Raw genomic sequence first — 22,616 nt, 5'->3', positions numbered from 1 at the left:
ATTTTTTTATTCAATTTGCAACCTGATGGAGGTCAGTATAGATGGACTAATAGACCAAGTCCCACACACTGCTAGAAGCCCAAATATTTTTTCAGTGTTCCCTCCCCCCACTCCAGCCAGGGACAGGGACTGTCATGCCCATCTCAGGGGCATATTGGTCGCCCTGCCCCACGGCAATGTGGTGTAATGCATGCAGGTGTCGGGTCCTGATCCACACTCCATCCTTACCTGAGAGTGAGATATCACACCTCTGGGTGAGGTGCAATACGTCTGTAGCAACCGAGCCCTCAGGGTGCTACAGTTCCATTTATCTTCAGCCTAGGTGACGTATTGCGATACAGGGCCGTGATTTTGGCTATAAAAGGGTCCCCTAGACCCCTACCCCAAGCTTTTTAAGAGAATCATATATGGCGTGCCAGGAGACTCTATGGAATGCTTTCTCAGCATCCAACGAGAGTATCTAATTACAAATTTTTAACTGCATCTAGCCCAGGAAATACTTTGTGCCTAGTAGCAGTGTCTGCTAGTGAGCGGATTATCCCGGCTGTTAAGCAAGCTGCACCACCTGTAGTTTAGACACTTAATTTTTTCAAAGGAAATGCTTCGGGACCATGGGATACTTAGTGAAGAGCATCAGGAGGCACCCCAAGGCATAGGGGCTGGGACTGGCAGTAGGATGCCTTGCGGTGGACAGCCGAGCTCGATCCTTATAAAAGCTTTTTAACTGCAGCAGCTTTAGTGGACGCTACTGGAGCTGGAATTACCGCGGCTGCTGTCATGAGACTTGCCCTCCAATAGATCCTTGTAAATGGATTTAAAGTGTATTCATTCAAATTAGAGAGACAATTTAAATTAAAAAGCTTAGAGCTGCCTCCACCACAGGGGGGCTCGCTCGACCCACCAGCGGACAGGCACCAGTATTGGGAGAGGGGGGCTGGCCGTCAGGGTTCACCGCGGCTCTGGCACAAACCCGGCGACACGGAGGTGGCACGGGCAGGAGCGGACTGGCCGTGTCGGCTTCTCACTTTTTGGATTTTAGAAGGGCATGACATGCCTATATCTGTGTCTCCCCCTCCTTTTACTCCTCCACCTCTTTTATTTTCGCATGACTATATGTACTTGTCACTTTTCCATGTGTTAGTTATGTCTTCTGAGCAGTTTGTCAGCTTTTGGACACCTTTGAAGGTGTTTTCTATGTGTTTCTATGTGTTTTTGTTTGCCTGCCATTGGTTTTAACGGTGTTCGAAGGTGTTCGACGAACAGTTCGACGAACAGTTCGGCGAACACACGGGTGTTCGACGAACCGAACTCGAACACTACGGGGGTGGCTCAACACTAGTTATCACACCCGTCGTCCTCAGAGCCAACCTGTTCCTGCCCTGACAAAAAACTAAAGTTGTCGCTCCAATCAGGTATTTGAGTCTCATCATCGTCTTCCTCATTGTCTCCACCAAAAGGAGTTACAGTTTGGGAATGAGGGTCTACATTATGGTCAGAACCTTCTGCGTCTGGTCCTGGATCCGACTCATAAAGATTCTGGGCATCAGTGCAGATCATTTCCTCGTCTGGATTCACAGAAGCGCTGGAGTCGACCTCTGATTCCCAGGCTATAGTATGAGTAAACAGCTCTGCAGACTCAACCATCTGTTCTACCTCATACTCAGACGGGCAGCTGGAGATTTGGGAGCTGTGAGGAAGCAAGTGCGATTGGGGTGACACCTTTGAGGACTGGAGTATTTGTGATGTTGAAGTTGATGTGGAGCAGAGCCCACTTAAAGGAACACTTGATATCCGTTGAAGCACCTGCTGTTTTTGTGCCTCATCTGGAATTTGTAGTGATTGGCGTGGCCATAAGAAAGGGATCTTATCACATTGTCCGCTAAAAGAAGTAGACATTTTAGTTTGGCTGGAAAATGGTCTTTCTTCTGCAGATGTTACTGTTGCTTTAACACCTACCCCACGGACACAACCTTTTTTCCCCTTCCCAACACGCCTATTCCCCTTTCCACCAGCAGCAGGCCTTTTTCCACTCATTTTGGTGGTTAACTAATTCACAACTCTGGAGTTGTTTGCACAAAAAAACAATGGATGGGAACCGAGCAGAGCTGAGTGGCCAAACTGTGGTATTAGGCCAAAACTATTGGCTGGGTTAGATGCAGAAAAAAATTATATTCAATTTGCAACCTGATGGAGGTCAGTATAGATGGACTAATAGAACAAGTCCCACACACAGCTAGAAGCCCAAATATTTTTTCAGAGGTAGATGCAGAAAAAAATTGTATTCAGATTGCAACCTGATGGAGGTCAGTATAGATGGACTAATAGACCAAGTCCCACACACAGCTAGAAGCCCAAATATTTTTTCAGAGGTAGATGCAGAAAAAAATTATATTCAGTTTGCAACCTGATGGAGGTCAGTATAGATGGACTTATAGAACAAGTCCCACACACTGCTAGAAGGCCAAATATTTTTTCAGAGCTAGATGCAGAAAAAAATTATATTCAGTTTGCAACCTGATGGAGGTCAGTATAGATGGACTAATAGAACAAGTCCCACACACAGCTAGAAGCCCAAATATTTTTTCAGAGGTAGATGCAGAAAAAAAATATATTCAGTTTGCAACCTGATGGAGGTCAGTATAGCTGGACTAATAGAGAAACTCCCACACACTGCTAGAAGGCCAAATATTTTTTTCAGAGCTAGATGCAGACAAAAAAATATTTTTAATTTGCAACCTGATGGAGGTGAGTATAGATGGACTAATAGAGAAAGTCCCACACACTGCTAGAAGGCCAAATATTTTTTCAGAGGTAGATGCAGAAAAAAATTGTATTCAGTTTGCAACCTGATGGAGGTCAGTATAGATGGACTAATAGAACAAGTCCCACACACAGCTAGAAGCCCAAATATTTTTTCAGAGGTAGATGCAGAAAAAAATTATATTCAGTTTGCAACCTGATGGAGGTCAGTATAGATGGACTAATAGAACAAGTCCCACACACAGCTAGAAGCCCAAATATTTTTTCAGAGGTAGATGCAGAAAAAAAATTTATTCAGTTTGCAACCTGATGGAGGTCAGTATAGATGGACTAATAGAGAAAGTCCCACACACTGCTAGAAGGCCAAATATTTTTTCAGAGCTAGATGCAGACAAAAAAATATTTTTAATTTGCAACCTGATGGAGGTCAGTATAGATGGACTAATAGAGAAAGTCCCACACACTGCTAGAAGGCCAAATATTTTTTCAGAGCTAGATTCAGACAAAAAATTATTTTGAATTTGCAACGTGATGGAGGTCAGTATAGATTGACTAATAGAACAAGTCCCACACACTGCTAGAAGGCCAAATATTTTTTCAGAGCTAGATGCAGAAAAAAATTATATTCAGTTTGCAACCTGATGGAGGTCAGTATAGATGGACTAATAGAACAAGTCCCACACACTGCTAGAAGGCCAAATATTTTTTCAGAGCTAGATGCAGACAAAAAAATATTTTTAATTTGCAACCTGATGGAGGTCAGTATAGATGGACTAATAGAGAAAGTCCCACACACTGCTAGAAGGCCAAATATTTTTTCAGAGCTAGATGCAGGTAAAAATTATTTTTAATTTGCAACCTGATGGAGGTCAGTATAGATGGACTAATAGAGAAAGTCCCACACACTGCTAGAAGGCCAAATATTTTTTCAGAGCTAGATGCAGATAAAAAATTATTTTGAATTTGCAACGTGATGGAGGTCAGTATAGATGGACTAATAGAACAAGTCTCACACACTGCTAGAAGGCCAATTATTTTTTCAGAGCTAGATGCAGAAAAAAATTATATTCAGTTTGCAACCTGATGGAGGTCAGTATAGATGGACTAATAGAACAAGTCCCACACACAGCTAGAAGCCCAAATATTTTTTCAGAGGTAGATGCAGAAAAAAATTATATTCAGTTTGCAACCTGATGGAGGTCAGTATAGATGGACTAATAGAACAAGTCCCACACACAGCTAGAAGCCCAAATATTTTTTCAGAGGTAGATGCAGAAAAAAAATTTATTCAGTTTGCAACCTGATGGAGGTCAGTATAGATGGACTAATAGAGAAAGTCCCACACACTGCTAGAAGGCCAAATATTTTTTCAGAGCTAGATGCAGACAAAAAATTATTTTTAATTTGCAACCTGATGGAGGTCAGTATAGATGGACTAATAGAGAAAGTCCCACACACTGCTAGAAGGCCAAATATTTTTTCAGAGCTAGATTCAGACAAAAAATTATTTTGAATTTGCAACGTGATGGAGGTCAGTATAGATTGACTAATAGAACAAGTCCCACACACTGCTAGAAGGCCAAATATTTTTTCAGAGCTAGATGCAGAAAAAAATTATATTCAGTTTGCAACCTGATGGAGGTCAGTATAGATGGACTAATAGAACAAGTCCCACACACTGCTAGAAGGCCAAATATTTTTTCAGAGCTAGATGCAGACAAAAAAATATTTTTAATTTGCAACCTGATGGAGGTCAGTATAGATGGACTAATAGAGAAAGTCCCACACACTGCTAGAAGGCCAAATATTTTTTCAGAGCTAGATGCAGGTAAAAATTATTTTTAATTTGCAACCTGATGGAGGTCAGTATAGATGGACTAATAGAGAAAGTCCCACACACTGCTAGAAGGCCAAATATTTTTTCAGAGCTAGATGCAGATAAAAAATTATTTTGAATTTGCAACGTGATGGAGGTCAGTATAGATGGACTAATAGAACAAGTCTCACACACTGCTAGAAGGCCAATTATTTTTTCAGAGCTAGATGCAGAAAAAAATTATATTCAGTTTGCAACCTGATGGAGGTCAGTATAGATGGACTAATAGAACAAGTCCCACACACAGCTAGAAGCCCAAATATTTTTTCAGAGGTAGATGCAGAAAAAAATTATATTCAGTTTGCAACCTGATGGAGGTCAGTATAGATGGACTAATAGAACAAGTCCCACACACAGCTAGAAGCCCAAATATTTTTTCAGAGGTAGATGCAGAAAAAAAATTTATTCAGTTTGCAACCTGATGGAGGTCAGTATAGATGGACTAATAGAGAAAGTCCCACACACTGCTAGAAGGCCAAATATTTTTTCAGAGCTAGATGCAGACAAAAAATTATTTTTAATTTGCAACCTGATGGAGGTCAGTATAGATGGACTAATAGAGAAAGTCCCACACACTGCTAGAAGGCCAAATATTTTTTCAGAGCTAGATTCAGACAAAAAATTATTTTGAATTTGCAACGTGATGGAGGTCAGTATAGATTGACTAATAGAACAAGTCCCACACACTGCTAGAAGGCCAAATATTTTTTCAGAGCTAGATGCAGAAAAAAATTATATTCAGTTTGCAACCTGATGGAGGTCAGTATAGATGGACTAATAGAACAAGTCCCACACACTGCTAGAAGGCCAAATATTTTTTCAGAGCTAGATGCAGACAAAAAAATATTTTTAATTTGCAACCTGATGGAGGTCAGTATAGATGGACTAATAGAGAAAGTCCCACACACTGCTAGAAGGCCAAATATTTTTTCAGAGCTAGATGCAGGTAAAAATTATTTTTAATTTGCAACCTGATGGAGGTCAGTATAGATGGACTAATAGAGAAAGTCCCACACACTGCTAGAAGGCCAAATATTTTTTCAGAGCTAGATGCAGATAAAAAATTATTTTGAATTTGCAACGTGATGGAGGTCAGTATAGATGGACTAATAGAACAAGTCTCACACACTGCTAGAAGGCCAATTATTTTTTCAGAGCTAGATGCAGAAAAAAATTATATTCAGTTTGCAACCTGATGGAGGTCAGTATAGATGGACTAATAGAACAAGTCCCACACACAGCTAGAAGCCCAAATATTTTTTCAGAGGTAGATGCAGAAAAAAATTATATTCAGTTTGCAACCTGATGGAGGTCAGTATAGATGGACTAATAGAACAAGTCCCACACACAGCTAGAAGCCCAAATATTTTTTCAGAGCTAGATGCAGAAAAAAATTATATTCAATTTGCAACCTGATGGAGGTCAGTATAGATGGACTAATAGAATGATGCTATGCCCAAAAGATTTTACTTCACTAGGTGCAGTAATAAAATTGGTATTTTATACACAGGTGGTATATCTTGCAACACAGATAGGCTCCTCCACTGACTAACACACTCTGCAATAGGCCAAAAAGGATTAGCTTTGCTAGATTCAGCCAAATGCTGTGAAAAAAACTTGCACAGCACTGGCACAGACCTGCCTGGCAAAAACTGATAGGAACTGATGTAACCTAGTCCTGAAAAGGACTGCAATTACAATTAGTCTTTACTCCCACAACCTATCTCTTTAAGAGCACAGACCTGCCTGATAAAAGTCGTAGGAAATGCTGTAACCTAGTCCTTAAAAGGACTGCAATCACAACTATTCCCTACTCCCAAGCTATCTGTAGATTTGTGCGAAAATTGGCTTGAAATTAACAAGGTATAGCGCACACAGCAACAGCGGGCCGTCTAACACGCAGCTGCAGCAGTGAGAAAATGGTGGCGACGGGGAAAATGGCTTGGTGTTATAGGGCAAGGACATGTGACATACACTGCCAATGACACATGCCCTTGCTTGTGTGAAAAAAAGCACTTCGCTCCGTGTGTGCGCTGCTGATAGGCTGACAGATTGCACCTCCCCACTGTAAATGCGGGAAAGAGAAAAAAAAATGGAGATCTTCATTATTCCTGCAGAGATCCATCCCCTGCCACTCCCCCCGCCCCGCTGTACACTCAAACTGCGTATTAACATTAATTTTCATCATTACTGAGAAAAAATCCAGTTATGATTTTGGTGCACGAACAGTTATCGAACAAAACCTCGAACAGCCGAATTTTTCTCAAATCGTTCGTGTTCGCCAAACGGCTCGAACACCGCCCAAAACAGCTCGAATTTGAGATTGGCGAACAGTTCGAGTCGAACAACGCTCATCTCTACTCAGGAGCAGAGCTCCTTCACTTCTCCTCCTCTGACTGGACTGACTGAACTCTCTCCCTCGACCCAAGATGGTGTCCCTATTTTATGTTCTCTCTGTCATGTGCTCCCAGGATCTACTTCCTCCACCCCATCCACTACATGGTTCCCCATCTCTAGGTGGTTCCCCCCACTCCAGCCGTTGATCAGAGACTGTGCTCTCCCGTAGGAGCAATCTCGCCCTCTCCCCCGGAAATGTGGTGTAGTGAATGCTGGTGTTAGGATCCTGAGCCATACTCCTTTCTTACCTGAGAGTGAGGTACCACACCTCAGGATGAGATGCAATACCTCTGTGGCGACCGAACCCTCAGGGGTGCCACACCCCCCCTGGTAAAACACAGCACGTCCGCGGGCTGGAACAGAGTAGAAACAATTTTAAAGACATGCAAAAACTTTTAGGATGCATCCGCATATAAGAGCATAAACTACATTGCTTCCCTTTATGGGAGGTAGACTTCTTTTAACGTTACTGGTTACATTTTTTTTTTTTATCAAAACATTACGAGACCTTTTAAAAAACATTATAAGACTTCTTCACACATACAAACACTTCTTTTGCATACAAAACATTTTTTCATTTAAACATTCTATCAGGTCACAGCATAATCTGCAACCAGGTGTCCATTTCATTAATAAAGTGCAAACTGGTAAACACAAACATGAGTGACCCATCCAAAACCCTCAATGTAGGCCCTGGGGTGGCTACAGGGCATAGATGATCCAGGTGTTGGACCACGTCTACGGCCACCTCCAACGGGTTTTTGTTCTGAGGTCATAGGTTGCATTAATATAAAACCAATAGGAGGCACTTTAAGAAGTGCAACTATTTACAAGGAAGTGGCTGCTCCCAGTCCTCAGCCGGTTAGTCTTTGGACCCGTTCCAGGTAACTAAGTAGACGGGTTAAATGTTCACACTAACTTTAACTTGCAGTGTCCATTCTGCATGGGTACGGGTGACTATTTGCAGTCTTCAATAGGAGTGCTCCCTCTGGGGAGGTTCTTGACCACAATAAGCTGACCCAGCCGGGACTTCAGCTTCACAGAGGTAGAAGTCGCTCTCTTCCTCCACCTTGTGGACATTGAGGGCATACCAGCCCCTTACTCCTCGGTGACGGGTGTAAGTCACCGTGTCTCCAGGATAGAGGTCCCAATCAGGGTGACCCACTTTTAGGTGAGACTCCACGTCCCTCCTGTTAACAAACAAGTCAATGTCTGTGTGCGGGTTCCGGATGAACCCCCTCCGGACTCTAAATTGAATTTTACTACGGTCCCTTCTTCCCTGGGACCGTGGGTGGCTTTGTTGGCCTGGCGGGCCCAGGTCTTTTCCTCCAAGTTCTGGGCCTCTAATTTCTCCCAGCGGACGTGCCAGAGGCGTCGCTACTTTTCCAACTGGAACAGCTGTTGGTGGCAGAACTCTTTGCGGCGGGCTGCGGCTGCATTTGTCTCCTGGGAGAACCCCATCACGTCCTCCCCAGAGTGATCCCACTCAAACTGGGCCTTGTCTTCCGGCAACTGGGAGAGGGCGGCGGGCTTGCGAAGCGGGTAGGAGCTAGGGCCGTGGGTCCTCCACCTCGGCAGACCAATCCCACCGGTGACGTCTGTACACCCACTCGGCTGGCAGGGGAGTTGGTTCCTGCAGGGGACCCAGAAGCTGGCTGGTTGTGTCGGTGCCCGGAGTTAGTGGTGTCTGGGCCTGCGGGGTGTGCAGGGCGGGCACGCCCGGGATTTGTGGGCCTTGCGGCGGGGTCAGGAGCGGGCCGCCGCTGGTGGCGCCCGGGGTTGGAGGGCTTGGCTGTGGGCCTAGGAGCGGGCTGCCGCTGGTGGCGCCTGGGGTCGGAGGGCTTGGTTGTGGGCCTTGCTGCGGGGTCAGGAGCGGGCTGGTGTTGGTAGCGCCCGGGGTCAGCGGCTCCACCAGAGGGCCCAGGAGCAGGTCGACGCTGGCAGCGCCCGGGACAGGGAAACTCCTCCTACCTGCTCCCACAGCCGCTCCTGTGTCACGTGTCACCTCCTGGTGCTGGTCGGGATCCGCCAAGGCTGGGGTACCGCCGATGCTTGGCACCGTCATCGGCTGCCGGTTCGCCATCCGCTGTTCCATCTCCCGTCTCCACCCGGTGATGGCGTCTCGCTGGGCCCTCTCCATCCTCCGGCCCAGGTCTTCCATCCCAGAGCGGAGGAACTCCGAGTCTTCCTGGGGCAGCTTAGCCACTAGCTCCTCCAGGGTGTAGGGTGCTGCAGCCTGCAGCAGGCAGCTGACGGGGGCTCTGGTGCTGCCGTCCTCCATCTTCCCTATCGGGTGCGGTCTGTCTACACTGATCCAGACCACGCCCTGTCTCCCCATTTTCTTCTCTCCTCTCCCCTTTGGGGGTGGTCCCAGGGCAGTTTGTTGCGGTCCCATGGCAATCTGCTGTCGGTCACGTTCAGGGTCAGCCCCCCCACCTTGATGGACACACTTGCATACATGACCACTGCTGTTTGGGGCGGGCTCCGCTTCTGGCACCATTCTGGGACCTGGCCCACGATGGGAGGTGGTTTCTTATCATCATTTAGCACGCACATAATGGCGCCCGTTCTTCTGGGGCGGGTGCCACATTTAGTAGAAAACACAGTCTTTAGGCGCACAATAACCGGTGAAAACGGGTGGGCTCATATCCTGCCGACTACGCCAAAGTTGACCTGCCCCCTGGGCCATGGGGTACCCGGTGCCATGCCTGTAGATGCTGGGGGATTGTAGTCACTGTGGCGGTGACCCGGTCCGTGAACAGGGCGGTCAATCCAAGGGTAGTAGATGTATATAGGATATATAATGTCCGACTACGCCACCTGTGGAGTGCGACTAATGAGGCCACCGCTGCGGAACAGTCCTCTGAAGCTGATGGTTTGGCAGCACGGTTGGTATAGCTCCCCACAGGAAGAGTGTAGCTTCAGGGCAGTGTGTGTGGATGATGGTGGTTGTAGTGCAGGGAGTCAGTAATGAACACAGAGTCAGTGTGATGCAGTCCCAAGATCTTTACTCTCAATTGTTGCAGTTCTTGTTACAGGGACCCATGTAACGGCCCTCATCATTCTGTGCTCACTCAGTAAGGGGTTCAGCCGACCCCCAGGTAACTCCCGAGTATTTAGCAGGACCCGCTTCTGTGTGTCCTTTCTCTGGCCTTCTCCCTGCACCTCACACCCAGTGACACTTCTATCCGGTACCCTCGGATCTTGGCGGGCGACGTGTGTTCCATCCCCTGGGTCCTATATGGCTACCTTCTTAGTGGGACTGGTGTGGACTCTTGGCTTATGGTACTTAAAGTGCTGCAGCCTCCGGTTTCTAGTTGAGCCTTGCTGTTTCTCTGCTAGTTGATGGACCGGTTCCCCTTATCTGGCCTGACCCCTCTACCTCCTGGTAGCAGCGGGCGTACGGGTGTCCTTCTGCATGGCCCATACCCCTGGGGTCCCTTCAGTTCCTGGAGCCTTCCTGCTCCCACTCCTCTCTTCTTTCCCTCAGTCCTGGGCCTCACAGGCTAGGCCCGCCTCTGGAGCAGAGCTCATACAGAGCCTCTGCTCCTTCACTTCTCCTCCTCTGACTGGACTGACTGAACTCTCTCCCTCGACCCAAGATGGTGTCCCTATTTTATACTCTCTCTGTCATGTGCTCCCAGGATCTACTTCCTCCACCCCATCCACTACATGGTTCCCCCTCTCTAGGTGGTTCCCCCCACTCCAGCCAGGGATCAGGGACTGTGCTCTCCCGTAGGAGCAATCTCGCCCTGTCCCCCGGAAATGTGGTGTAGTGAATGCTGGTGTTAGGATCCTGAGCCATGCTCCTTCCTTACCCGAGAGTGAGGTACCACACCTCTGGATGAGATGCAATACCTCTGTGGCGACCGAACCCTCAGGGGCGCCACACATACAGTGCTGAAAAGACATGGGAACAGCATGGGGAAGACCTTTGGAAGCATTTCTGACTCCCAGGTCACTGCCTAAAAGTGTGCCCATCATAAGTGATCCTTGGCTCATGCAAAGATGCCTCCCACCATGCACCTGTCGTTGCAGACTTGCAACAATCCATGTCCACGTCCTTGTCCCAGTGCAGCGTTCAGTTGTCCCTACCCCATCCTTGGAATGCAAGCGCAAGTATGCAGCCAGCCACCAACCAACCAACAGGCTTCAAGACTATACTGCCAAATTTTTGACAGCTGCTTGCACTTGAAATGTGGCCTTTTAGGCTCGTGGAAGTGGAAGTTTTTCATAACCTCATGCCGGCGGCGCCCGGGTGTTCATACTCGGTCCCCTGCCGCCACTGTTTCTCCTGGTGTCGTCTCCGCCTTCCACAAGCATGGGTCCCACAACATTACCTGTGCCCTCCCCAGTGCACTTACTGGGAAGGACCGCCTAACCACAAACACGTGGACAGGTGAACGTGGCCAGGGACGGTACGGAGCCAGTCCACAGCTTTTTTTGCTGAGAGTTGTATTTAGCTCGGTGAAAGGACTGGCATAGAGGGAAACCATATCTACCCTGGGTGTTATTTCTCCCAGGAAGTCCTCTAATGCAGCTTGTTGCAGAAGCAATGGCAGCCCATCCAACATCAACTCGCACTTGTCGGTGGTGCTTGGACACACAAACATCTTTCTTTGTGCATTTACTTTTATGAATACAGAGTTGGACAATGACCTGATCTTCAATGCGGTTTAAGAAATAACATGCATAAGCATGTCCGTTCACATTAAAAAACAGCCATAGAGTGTCCGGGAATCTTCCCCTATACTTTTCTTAGCCATGGATGCTTCTCGGCAAGATTGGACGGTCCCACCATAGAACTGGAGACTCCTCTGGTGGGCCCTGGCTTCTCTTTCAGGAGAGTTCATAGTGCCGAGGTGAGGCCATGATGATGATAGAGGCCACCATCTGCTTAGTTTTCTGTTACTTGGAATGCAAGCGCAAGTATGCAGCCAGCCACCCACCCAAAGGCCGCAACACTAAACTGCCAGATTTCTGGGCAGCTGCTTGCACTTGAAATGTGGCCTTTTAGGCTCGTGGAGGCAGAAGCTTTTCACAACCTCATGCCGGCGGCGGATGGGTGTCCATACTCAGTCCCCAGCCGCCACTATTTCTCCCAGTATCGTCTCCGCCTTCCACAAGCATGGCTCCCACAACATTACCCATGCCCTCCCCAGTGCACTTACTGGGATGGACCGCCTAACCACAAATACGTGGACAGGTGAATGTGGCCAGGGACGGTACGAAGCCAGTCCACAGCTTTTTTTTGCTGAGAATTGTATTTAGCTCTGTGAAAGGACTGGCATAGAGGGAAACCGTATGTACCCTGGATGTCATTTTTCCCAGGAATTCCTCTAATGCAGCTTGTTGCAGAAGCAATGGCAGCCCGTCCAACATCAACTTGCACTTGTCGGTGGTGCTTTGGCACACAAACATCTTTCTTTGCGCATTTAATTTCATGAATACAGAGTTGGACAATGGCCTGATCTGCAATGTGGTTTAAGAAATAACATGCCTAAGAATGTCCGATCCACATTAAAAAAAGGCCGCAACACTAAACTGCCAGATTTCAGGGCAGCTGCTTGCATTTGAAATCTGTCCTTTTAGGCTCGTGGAGGCGGAAGCTGTCCACAATCTTATGGCGGCAGCGACCGGGTATCCATACTAAGTCCCCAGCTGCCATTATTTTTCCTGATATCATCTCCGCCTTCCACAACATTACCCGTGATCTCCCCACTACACTTACTGAGAAGGACCGCCTAACCACAAACACGTGGACAGGTGAATGTGGCCAGGGACGGTACTGAGCCAGTCCACAGTTTTTTTTGCTGAGAGTTGCATTTAGCTCGGTGACAGGACTGGCATAGAGGGAAACCCTATCAACTCGCACTTGTCGGTGGTACTTTGACACACACACACACATCTTTCTTTGCGCATTTAATTTCATGACTACAGAGTTGGACAATGGCCTGATCTGCAATGCGGTTTGAGAAACAACATGCATAAGCACGTCCAATCCACATTAAAAAAACAGCCATAGAGTGTCCGGGAACCTTCCCCCACACTTTTCTTAGCCAGGACTGCTTCTCGGCAGGGTTGGACGGTCCCAGCAGAGAATCCTCTGGTGTGCCTTGGCTTCTACCTCAGGAGAGTTCACGATAGCACTAACTTTGCAGCTGCTATCATGAAAAACATTGTGCCCACCAAAGGATTTGATTCTGAGGGCTCTTAAGCAGGGGAGAAAGGTGAGCCCTCAGAATCAAATCCTCTGGTGGGCTCAATGTTTTTCAATCTGAAGCAGCTTCTCAGTGGAAGTTGTATTTCACCACAGCCATATTCTTTAGCTCGGTGAAAGGACTGGCAAAGAAGGAAACTGTATCTACTCCGGCTGTCATTTCTCCGTCACCATGTTCCACCCATTGTCACACACGACCATGCCTGGCTGTATGTCCAGCGGTGAGAGCCACAGATCAAGCTGCTGTGTTACAGCTTTCAACAACTCTGCAGCGCTGGGCGGTTTGTCAATTAAGCATGTTATCTTCAGCACAGCCTGTTGCCGCATGGCCAAGGCAGTGCTGTCAGCTTGTGACTGATGTGGTCATTTCGGAGATGGAGGAAGAGGTGCAGGACTGTGTGATTACATTGAGGTTAAATTGGTGACGCTGTTTTTTATACTAAAGAAAGATCCTATTGTTTTGGTTTTTTTATGTTATTTTTTAAGACAAACGCATTCACCGGGAAATGTCATTTTAACATTTTACAACCTTATCTGGCAATGTGGTGTGTGACACATCATCAGACACATCCTGTTTTATTCATGATGGAGGGACTCTGAAAGTCATAAAGCCTATTTTTATAGGGCCATCAGACTGCCATTACTATTCTTAAAAGGCCAGCAGTCGGCCCTCGCTATTGTTAGAGAGCCATCAGCCGGCTATGTTTTGTTGTTCCCATAATTAACAAGTGGGTCTCCAATTCTGTTATTGCGTATCCAGTGACTGCAAGGGCTGCCAAAAATTTGGACGCAACCCAATACCCCTTTGAAGAGACATAGAGGAGGGTCTCAGCAAAAAAAATGTTCCCATTATAAAGGAGCTGTTCTCCTATAATGTTAATGCCCATGCTGTGACTGCAAGGGCTGCCAAAATTTGGGAAAAACCCCACTAAGAATTTAAAGACACAGAGCAGGGCCACACTAACGACAAATTCCCATTAGAAAGGAGAGAGTCTGCTATACAGTTATAGGGTATGCAGTGAGTCCAACAGCTGAACAATTTTAGGAAAAGCCCCACTAAGAATTTAAAGACACATTGAGCAGGGCCACAGTAACAAGTACGACATGTACCCATTAGAAAGGAGAGGGTCTGCCATACAGTTATAGGGTATGCAGTGAGTCCAACGGTTCACCAAATTTAGGAAAAACCCCACTAAGAAATTAAAGACACATAGAGCAGGGCCACAGTAACGACAAATTTCCATTAGAAATGAGAGAGTCTGCAATGCAGTTATAGGGTATGCAGTGAGTCCAACAGCTAACCAAATTTAAGAAAAACCCCACTAACAATTTAAAGAGACAAAGAGCAGGGCCACAGTAACAACAAATTCCCATTAGAAAGGAGAGAGTCTCCCAATAGTGTTGGCCTATGCAGTGAATGCAAGGGCTGCCAAAAATTTGGAGGCACTTCAATGCCCCTTGGAAGAGACGTGGAGAAAGGCCTCATAAAAAAAATGTTCCCATTAGAAAGGAGCAGGCCTCCTATACTTGTAATGCCCTAATGCCCATGCACAAGTGTATGGGCTGACAAACAGTTACCCCTAGGGTGTATACATGAACATATTGTATAAAAAAAAAATTTTTTACGGGCATCATAAACACCCATTAAAAAAATTATGAGGCTGTTGTATCACGGACCACAGTAACCCTGGTCATATGGTGGTGGAGGAAGAGGAGAAGGAGGAGGACAAGAGCAAATAGCCAAAATCAGGAAGCGTATACCCATGTGTGGGTGTGAAAAGGTGTATGAGAATACACCTCCCAAGAAAAGACACTGGATTTGAGTTTATGTTACGCTACTATTGTGACGCCCAGCTGTGCTTGGTATCACAAATCCTAGAAGGGTGTATTGAAGGATTCCTCCACAAGAGGCCCCCATAACCATTCACACATCTCCACCTTCCACCTCAGACCACCAGAGGGAGCCCGTTAGGGAGATATAAGAGGGAAGGTGGAGCCAGGCAGCAGGCAGTCTGTTGATGAGTTCCTGCAGAGCGAGACATACAAACAAGTCAGTCTGCAGTGGAGCTCAGTGACTCAGCAATTCCTCTGAGAGTTCAGTTGGTGCAAGCCTGAATACAGAGTGGAGTCCAGACTCGGTTGTAGCTCAGAGAGGTGAGCTTTAGGTGTGCCGGCGCCATAAGATCGGTGAAGTACAGCACGCTGCCGTTAGTGTGAGTAGCCTATTGAGGGTCCGAGTAGGCCGAAGGCGAAAGAATAGAGAGAGTTAGTTCATAGGGGGGCAGAGGAGCTTAACTAGCTCTCCCCGAAGAAGCAGTTACCGGACACCGGGTCCGAAGCTTACCGGGATCTCCATGACCCAGTAAGATAAACCGGAATCCCTGGAGAACTACAGGTCCCAGGATCGCTAAAGTGCTGATACGTACCAGAGCCAGGAGACACATAGGCCCCGTAAGTCGGGAGCGTGCACTCCAAGAGAAGGCCCTACCACAAGGTCAGCCAGCACAGGACAGAGACAAAGTTAGGCCTAGCTCCAGGCAGGTCAGAAACTTATTACGCAGCAGCAAGAACCAGGAGGCCCAAAGCCTGCTCATTGGGTAGGATCCGGACATACACCCTTCACCCTACAGTGCCTGAAATTCCACCAGTAAAAGGTACTGAAGTGACTATCGTGTCCGTCCCTGTTCTTGCTCTGGCCCGGCGTAGTCTCTTTGTCCTGCATCCCCATTCCTATACTGCCCTGAGGCCCAGCTCTACCTGTGGAGAGCAATACCATCAAGCTGCCCTATCATCAGCCTCAGTGGACTGCGCAGCGCTGGTGATCCTCACCAGAAACCACAGGTGGCGTCACAAACTCTTTCTTTTATAAACTTAACATCGATTAACGCCCTTTTAAAGAGAGACCCCAGAGTACGGGCCCGGGAGCTGACCACCACAACCTCCTTAAGGCTAAAGGCCCGGGTAACCGAGTCATCCCCCATCCCCTGGGCTTGTCATCTTTTTCTGGCGTCACGAACAGGATTGCGTGCCCGCTGCAACGATGAAGTGTTTTGCCCGTTGCCACCGGGTACTGTGCGCCTTTATTTGAACTGTGTACGTAAAGTTGTGGTGAAGGTAGCCGCCATTGTAGGGCTGTTGAGTGAGAAGAAGGGCGTAACCACGGGAAAATAAGGGGCGTACCTGCAAAAGAGCGCGAAGTCCCGGACACGCCCCACGCCTCGACGTCAAATCAGGAAGCGCCAGGTCCTGTACGGAGCATCGCTGAACGCTCTGACGTAGGACACAAGCGACGCAAGGTCCTGAGGGTCCTGGAGCTGCGGCCTACCGGAAGAAAAACCAGAAGGTAGGTGACGGTTAACTAGGGGGGCGCTAAGATGTCCGTCGAGCAGCAAAACGCCGACCTACCGGTCAACGTCCCTGGAGCCCAGCCCGCGCCTGATAATGGGCAGGCCAAAGCCGCCGTTCCACCAGAAGCGCCTGTAACACCTGTGATTCCTATGACTTTACCGTACATCCCAGGAGCAAAGTGGCTCCCCCAGTACAACGGCAAACCAGATACCCTGTCTGGATTTAAGCGGAAGATATGTGGTATCTTAGACATGTACTCTATGACCGGCAAACAAAGAGCTGCCGTTGTATTAGGACAACTGACCGGTGCTGCGGAGCGGGAAGTGGAAACATGGTCGGCCGCAGACCGGGAGACAGTGTCCGCGATATTCCAAAAATTACAGACTGTCTTTGAGGACCATACTGAGGCGGACCTCCGGATGAGGTTCAACAGCTGCTCCCAACAACCAGAGGACAATGTTCGGGACTACGCCTGGCGTCTCCAAGGGGCCCTGCGGGTTCTGAACCAGGTTAGTCCAACCAGCTTTGAGAATGAGAACCGAATGCTGAAGGAACAGTTTGTCCGGGGACTGAGGTCTCCAGAGGAGAGCAGGACTGTGCGTTGGTGGTCCCTGGATCATCCAGATGCCACATTTGACAATCTTAAGGACATGGCTATAAAAGGATTGCAGCCCCTGGAAGCAAATGCCATCCAGCGTTACCAGGGTGGGGCTACCCCAGAGCCTGCAACACCCACCTTTTCTCCAGTGGCAGCTGAAGCTAAAGTTCCAGCAACGTCCCCTAAAGAACTGGACAGTCTGCGCTCTGAGGTGCGTCAGTTGAGCAAAACCCTGACCACTGTGCTGAGTGCTCTGCAGCTGCGGACGGAGCCCGAGGAAGGAGGGAAGATCCTGCTAGCCGATAGCCCTGAGGATGTCCCCTGGATGCGGAGGAGGAGGAGGCCAACACCACCCTCGCCGAGGACCAGTGACCAACGCCGTCCACTAAGGGAACCAATCTGCTACCGATGCCGTAAGACAGGACACATCGCTCAGAATTGTCCTTTAAACGGGAAAACCCTGGGTCCGAGGGCCGCCACCCAGGAGTAGACTCACCAGGCCCATCAGACTGGTACAACAGGTTCGTCGGAGGAAGACCTTTCCTGTCCATTGTGTTAGACGGGATCCCGACGCATGCCCTGCTGGACACAGGATCTCAGGTAACCATCATGCCTGAAGTCCTCTACAAGAGGTACTGGTCCATGGACGATCTACGTCTGCCAGCTCCAAATTTGTCTGTATATGCCTCAAATGGTCTCCCCCTTAACCTACTCGGGGTTAAGAACGTGACTGTAAAGGTGGGGAGAGTGGAGCTGAAGGACCAGGGACTAATTGTAGTAGAGACTAACCCTGATGACAGCAACCCATATATGGTACTAGGCACTAATGTTGTTGGTAACTGTTTGGGAGAGGTTGTGTTCTTGCTCCAACAGATCGCTGACACTGCCAGACCGAGACAGAGGAGGGCGCTGCAGAGAGAGATCCGTGTCCTGATGTATCAACAGCAAGTAAAGTTAACAGACGGTGAAATCGGTAACGTGAGGGTAACAGACCCCATACCCATTGTCATCCCCCAATGAGTGAAATGCTCATCTGGTGTAGAGCGGCCATAGGTCTTAGCGGACAGAGCTACCAGGCGGTAGTAGAACCCCTTTGCTCCGAGCATAGACCCACGCTCTTAACCGCCAGGGGAGTGGTAGATGTACGTAATGGGAGGGTGCCTGTCCGTCTTCTTAACTTAGGGGAAGATGAGGTCAAACTGCCACGTTATGCCACTGTTGCTAAATTACATGCTGTCAACAACAACTGTATCCATGAGGCGGAGTCCTTAACTTCACCAGAAGAGGTGGAGGATAAAGACTCTGCAACCCAGGTGGAGGATTGGTGTCAGCAGCTCCATGTTGGGACAGACACCGCTCCTGCCCATCAAAAACAGGGTGTACACCGGGTGGTTCAAGAATACTTGCAGGTGTTCAGCAAACATCCACTAGACTTCGGGAGGGTTAAGGGGGTTCAACATCATATCCCCACAGGCAACCATTCCCCAATTAAAGAACGTTATCGGCCTATACCCCCAGCGCACTACCAGAAGGCAAAAGAAATGCTGCATGACATGAGGAAGGCGGGAGTGATAAGGGATAGTTGTAGTCCCTGGGCGGCTCCCCTAGTGCTGGTTAGGAAAAAGGACGGGAGCATGAGAATGTGTGTAGATTACCGTCAAGTAAATCGCATTACACATAAAGATGCATACCCTTTGCCACGCATAGAGGAGTCCCTAGCTGCCTTAAAGTCTGCAAATTACTTTTCTACCCTTGACCTCACTAGTGGTTACTGGCAGGTAGCTGTGGCTGAGGAGGATCGGGAGAAGACGGCCTTCACCACCCCGATGGGACTCTGCGAGTTCAACAGTATGCCGTTTGGACTCTGCAATGCCCCCGGAACGTTCCAGAGATTGATGGAGTGCTGCCTGGGACACCGCAACTTCGAGACTGTGTTACTTTACCTGGATGACATAATTGTGTACTCCAGAACGTACGAGGAACACCTGAAAAACCTGGCAGAGGTATTTGAGTCACTGTCCCGGTACCAATGAAAAAACAAGGGGAAAGGGAAAGGGAAAACGTATGTCAGCTCACCATGTAATAGCCAGACTCATCCAGTCCCAACGAAGTCTTGCAGCGGAGACGCCCAGGTCATGGGCTACCAAGGTTCAAGTAATGAGAATGCAAGCAAAGTGTAGCGCTGGCGTCCCTGCCCTCTGCTAGGCAGGGACGCTGCTCCCCTCACCGCTCTGCTCCGTGCCCGGCGTCCTCTCCCCGCTCTGCTGTCAGCGCGCGCTCCGTCCCGGCGTCCTCCTCCTGCTCTGCTGTCAGCGCGCGCTCCTTCCCGGCGTCCTCCTCCCGCTCTGCTCTCAGCGCGCGCTCCTTCCCGGCCCCTGTGCTTAGGGCGCGCGCGCGCTCCCCTCCTCTTAAAGGGACCGCGCGCGCCGTCCTAAGGAGTCCCCGGCCAATGGCCGGAGGACTTCATCATATATAAGGCACCTCCTCCAAGATGGAGGTGCCCGAGCAATGTTGTTTGCACCTGTGTCTCACCTGTGCTTCAGCCCTCAGGTCCCGTTGCCAGTTACCTGCCAGTTACCTGCCAGTTTCCTGCCAGTTTCCTGCTAGTTACCTGCCTGATTCCTGCCTGAATACTTGTTACCTGTCTGCCAGTCTGAGGTCCGACGGTCTGCCTTACTACTCCTGTCAGTCTGTCTAAAGGACCAGCCTGCCCGCTCACCTGGGAGCGCATATCAGCTACCTGCCTGCTTGCCTGAGGTCCGACGGTCTGCCTTACTACTCCGGTCAGTCTGTCTATGGACCAGCTTGCCCGCTCACCTGGGAGCGCTTCTCCGTTATCTGCCTGCTTGCCAGCCCGGAGGCTCCGTTGTCACGTGCTGTGACCACCAGCTATCTCAGAGACTCTTGCCCGCTCACCTGGGAGCGCATCTCCGTTACCTGCCTACTTGCCAGCCCGGAGGTCCCGTTGTCACGTGCGGTGACCACCAGCTATTCCAGAGACTCTTGCCCGCTCACCTGGGAGCGCTTCTCCGTTACCTACCTGCCTGCCAGCCCGGAGGTTCCGCCGTCACGTGCCGTGACCACCTGCTATTCCAGAGACTCTCGCTTGCTCACCTGGGAGCACACATCTACCATCTGCCTGCTAGCCTACCCGGAGGCTCTGCCATCACAGGTCGTACCTACCCCTTACCCAGAGACTGCCCTGATCACTTGCCGTAACTCCCTGTCCGTTCACCCAGAGACTGCCACCCGCTCCCTTACAAGGGCCGCCCCCTTGTATAATAGCTCAGAGGTTCCGCCTCCCGGACCCGTTACAGTTTGCTCGGGCCATGGAACCCGGTGGCACCCAAGCTCCCTCGCTCTCGGACCTCTGTCTTGAACTGTCCCGTCAGAAGTCCCAACAGGAGGCCATCCTGGGTCATCTGCGGAATGTTAATACTCGCCTGAACACCCTGTCTGATCCACCAACAACCTCCGCCAGTGCCATATCTTGCAATCCGGCAGCTCCGCTGCCCACTAATACTATGGTATCCTACCCCGGACCCCGGCTTTCTGCACCTCCTCGCTTCGGAGGCGACCCCGTCCAGGCTCGGGGCTTCATAAATCAGTGCACCCTGCACTTTGAACTTTTGTCCCATCAGTTTAATTCCGACCGGGCCAAAATTGCCTTTATCATGTCCCATCTCACCGGGGAGGCCCTGGCCTGGCTAAATCCTCTATGGGAGAGAGGAGACCCCCTGGTGTCCAACTTGCCTGCTTTTCTCTCGGCTTTCCGGAAAGTCTTCGACGAACCCGGACGGAAGACCTCATCCGCATCCTCTCTGCTACGCCTCCGTCAGGAGGGTCTCACCGTGGGCCAATATGCCATACGGTTCCGCACCCTTGCCTCGGAGCTGGCCTGGGATAACGACGCTCTGGTATCCGTCTTCTGGGAGGGTCTGTCCGGTCGTATTAAAGATGAACTTGCTGGTCGGGACATTCCTACCTCTCTCGATGATCTAATAACCCTTGCCACCCGGATTGACCTACGGTTCCAGGAGCGTGCCAAAGAGGTCACCCGTGAGAGAAGGATTCCACGTTTAGCTCCTACTTTCCAGAAACCCGTCATTCCCTCCATCTCTCCCCAGGTACACTCTCCTGAGCCTATGCAGGTCGACCAGACCAAGATGGTCAAAACCCGTCAGGACTCACGCCGTGCCGAGGGGAGCTGCTTCTACTGTGGCAGTAAGGAGCACCGGATCCGTGCCTGCCCGGAGAGGTCGGAAAACGCCTGTGTCTAGGTTCGCTCAGAGAGGTCCACCTAGACAAGAATAAATCCTCTCCATCCCTGCTGTTGTCAGTTTCGATCATCTACGGGGAGAACCGTTATTTCGAACTAGCCCAACTTGACTCTGGAGCAGCCGGGAACCTTATTTCACAGTCCCTGGTTGAGAAATACCGCATCCCTACCAAACCTCTGGCTGTACCCTTGTCTGTCGCTGCCGTGGATGGGGGCCTCTTACCTCGCCCCATTCAACTCATCACCGAATCCATTACCCTGCAGGTGGGAATGCTGCATTCTGAAAGTATCTCCTTTCATGTTCTGCCTGGACTCTCTCACGCCCTCTTGCTAGGTCTGCCCTGGCTCCAGAGACATGCACCCGTGCTAGACTGGCAAACCGGAGAGGTCCTTCGCTGGGGACAAGACTGTCATAAAACCTGCCTGGTTCCCGTCCATCCCGTCCGTCCCTCTCCTACCCCAGCTAATCTACCTGGACTTCCGATTCCTTATTGGTCTTATGCAGATGTCTTTAATAAAAAGGAGGCAGAGACATTACCACCACATAGACCATACGACTGTCCCATCGATCTGCTACCCGGTACTACTCCTCCCCGTGGGCGTATCTATCCTTTATCCGCTGCTGAGACCCGGTCAATGTCCGAATATATTGAGGAGAATCTGGCCAGAGGATTCATCCGGAAATCTACCTCCCCGGCGGGAGCAGGCTTCTTTTTCGTCAAAAAGAAGGACGGCTCTCTCCGTCCCTGTATAGACTATAGAGGCCTAAACCTGATCACGGTGAAGAATAAGTACCCCCTTCCGCTCATTCCAGAATTATTTGATCGCCTGAGGGGGGCTAGGATCTTCACCAAACTGGACCTTCGTGGGGCGTACAACCTGGTTCGTATTCGTCAGGGGGATGAATGGAAGACGGCATTCAACACCCGGGACGGCCACTATGAATACCTGGTAATGCCCTTTGGTCTCTGTAACGCTCCTGCCGTCTTTCAAGAGTTGGTCAATGACATCTTCCGGGACCTTCTCTACTCCTGCGTAGTGGTGTACCTGGACGACATCTTGGTCTTCTCTCCGGATCTCCAGACTCACCGGAGGGACGTTCGTCAGGTCCTGCTCAGGCTAAGGCAGAACCATCTCT

Source organism: Phyllobates terribilis, unplaced genomic scaffold (genome assembly GCF_046119375.1).
Source record: "Phyllobates terribilis strain yellow unplaced genomic scaffold, ASM4611937v1 Scaffold_5__5_contigs__length_657084704, whole genome shotgun sequence".
NCBI classification, from domain to species: domain Eukaryota; kingdom Metazoa; phylum Chordata; class Amphibia; order Anura; family Dendrobatidae; genus Phyllobates; species Phyllobates terribilis.
The sequence above is the reverse complement of the archived record's forward strand: the minus strand, read 5'-3'. Positions refer to the sequence as shown.